General features: G+C 38.6%; 1 long non-coding RNA gene across 1 annotated transcript; it reads right to left on the reverse strand.

Moving 5' to 3' along the window:
- Window positions 1-301: 301 nt before the first annotated feature.
- LOC145435170 (uncharacterized) lies at window positions 302-1060 on the reverse strand. The gene is made up of 3 exons (XR_013913731.1): window positions 982-1060; window positions 627-828; window positions 302-561 (listed from the first exon to the last, which is right to left on the reverse strand). It is a non-coding gene; the product is annotated as an uncharacterized LOC145435170 (long non-coding RNA).
- Window positions 1061-2889: the final 1829 nt, after the last annotated feature.

Genomic DNA, 2889 nt, shown 5'->3' on the forward strand with positions numbered 1-2889 from the left:
TTTCGATAATGTTGCGACCATATTCAACTTCGGATACGATCTCGCAGTGCTTTGGAGCCTCTAGATTTATATTTCTTTTGTTCATGATAATTTCTCGTCGCAGCCAGGCAGTATGTATGAGTTCTTGTTCTCACAAATTTAGAAATGAGGAGTTTCACAAGGTCTGGTCACAATGTGGATAATGTAATGGAATATTGACATTCCCGAGAATGCTTCTCATGTCAATAAACCGTGAGTTTTTTTGCTTTTGAAAATAAATTTCGACTCCTTTCATTAGGTAAAAAAATCTTTCATTTGGGCATATAAGTCCTCTGTTTTTAGGTTCGAATTCCATTGGTAGAGGGTTCTTAGATACTTGGTTTTTACACCAATCTCTCCATTCACCAGGAAACTTTTTGACAGCCCACTTCAATATAGCACCACATATATATTTAATTACTTTCAGGTCATCATCAGTTATCAATACACTCTTATACTTTGAAACTCCCCAGTCCGTAGCTTTTTTAATTGCTCCAGGAATAATCGTCTTCAGCAATTGCTTGACACGACTTTCAGGTATATCTAAGCAGCAAATGTATAGGTCTTTTGCATGAGGGCAGAGTATGATAGCATCATTTCCTTTTTACTTTCGAATGATACAGTTTTCTTTATATCTTGCAATAGTTCTTTGTATAGGTCTGTTTCCTTTTTTATCGTTATTTCCAATCCTAAAGTACAGATCCCGGTGTCCAATAGTTCCTCACAGTTAACATCCGATATCAATATCTCCACAGTTTGACTCTCCGAACATCCCTCCCTATCTGACGTTCCAACTATGTCCTCTTCATTCTGAAACATATGAGCCAAACGTCATTTAACTTCAAGAGGCCCTTTTCAACACAACAGCAAGGGGGAGTACTCCCTGGTTGCGTTTGACTTTCACTCCTTTATTAGGAACATGAAATAATTAGTATATCATCAGTTACTATAGCTATTACTTACGTCGTTAAATATTTCTTCGAGTTCTTCCTCAGTAAGATCAATCGGCTAGATATATATACAAAATACGCACTCGTCCAAGTAGCAAATGGCCGCAGAAAATGAAAGTCGCAGTCTTACACGCGGTGTCGCTGCACGGAACAACAAAAGCACTGAATCGGTCTGCCGCTTCCAGGCTAGTTTGTAAAGGCTATGCTTCTACGTGAAATCCTTCAACAAAATCTCGCTATGGTGGAATCAATGTAGGCTTACCATATTTTGGAAATGGAAAAAGAGGACACTTTTTCAGAAATTTGCAAGATGCAAAACCGGAGTAGAAGTCTCAAAAACCCGGTGAGTTTTTCCTCCCACTTTGTGATCGGTTGACTGATCGGTTGACTAGAAAAAAAAGGTCATCACTTCCACGAGCTCAAAATGCCGTTTTTTTTCTCCACGTTGCCAGGTGGATGACTGAAAAAAAAGTCATCTTTTCGCTCAGAGCTAAAATCACCGTTTTTCACTCCGGAATACCCGCCGGAACTTCACTACTGTGCTAATTTGCGGCATATCACTTGCAATTTTCTCTAAATCTTACCTAAATTTAAAAAAAAGAGGACAAAATCTCAAAAAGAGGACAAAAGGGCGTCCTCCGAGGACACTTTCAAAAAAGTCAAAAAAGAGGACGTATGGTAAGCCTAAATCAATGTCGAAAATTATCATCGGACACTGCAAGAAATAAGCTCTGCAGGAGAAAAACAGAATATCATATATATCCTGGCTTCAATGAACACTGAAATATACAATCAATTCAAAATCAACAACCAATGGGGCTGTTCCACTTCATTTTAAACACGCGGTGGCGACAAAGGTAACTCGACCCAAATTTGTTTTGATGCTGTATGCTTTACTATGGGAACGGACTAAACATGGACCCAATTTCGTCTAGTGGCGTACAACAAGGATGGTGAAAGTATTCATATCAATTTAAATCATCCATAGGGATATCAAGTAGCTGTTAGCCGACGAAAATGAGGCTATTTCTCGGCGTCTTGTCCTCGTGATGGACATTGGCACCATGTCAGGTGGAAGCTTACCGGTACATTGCTGTCAATTTTCCGAGAGTCGTCATTTGATCTCGGAATATGCATCAATTAGAAACAAAAAGTTATCGCAAGGATAGGTTCCGTTTACGAAGAGGTATGGATGCCTGGTCCTCTCCTGGAAAAGCTGTCTGCAGAATATCATTTCACCAACATGATTTTTATACTGCCTCCCCTCACCGTAAATTAGTTCCCCCATGAGTGTTGTGTGTTATGAAAAATTATGTTGTGTACAATGTACATTTACTGCTGTGAGGTCCTACACCTTATAAAAATCATGCATTTGAATTACAATGAAGCTGATCAAATTTCAGTAAAGGCAGCCTCATCTGTTCTGTTTTCAAGAGACGAGATGGCCTCTCCATTGCCAAAAAAAAATAAGTCTCGTAACGGGATGAAAAAAACTGACGCAAAAATGCATTTTCAATAAGTCGTTAAATTCGAGTGTTTTATTATGATGTTTTGAACCGATTTTAAAAGGACTGTGTTGTGAATATATTTGTATTATGGGCCCAATATTCGGTATTGTCAGTGTGTTACTTATAGATTAAAAAAAAACTGATGACAGATACCAATTCGTCAGAATAAATGCTGATTTCAACAAAAATGTGCGTATATATTGTTTTTGGGCTATAACTCCTTTTGTATAGAGAAAAGTTTCTTCTTAAGACAGAAGAAACATGATGCTTCCGCAGATTATGAGCTATATATCATGAGTCTACGACCAGCGGTTGCCGAGATGGGCCATTTTACACCCCATACGCGCAGAAATTGGGGAATTGCCGGCTGAAAAATGAGGGTAATACCCTGAAGTCACTTTTTATTGAAGTTT

Source organism: Botryllus schlosseri, chromosome 3 (genome assembly GCF_051294905.1).
Source record: "Botryllus schlosseri isolate E-star chromosome 3, Bs_hap1, whole genome shotgun sequence".
Lineage (NCBI taxonomy): Eukaryota > Metazoa > Chordata > Ascidiacea > Stolidobranchia > Styelidae > Botryllus > Botryllus schlosseri.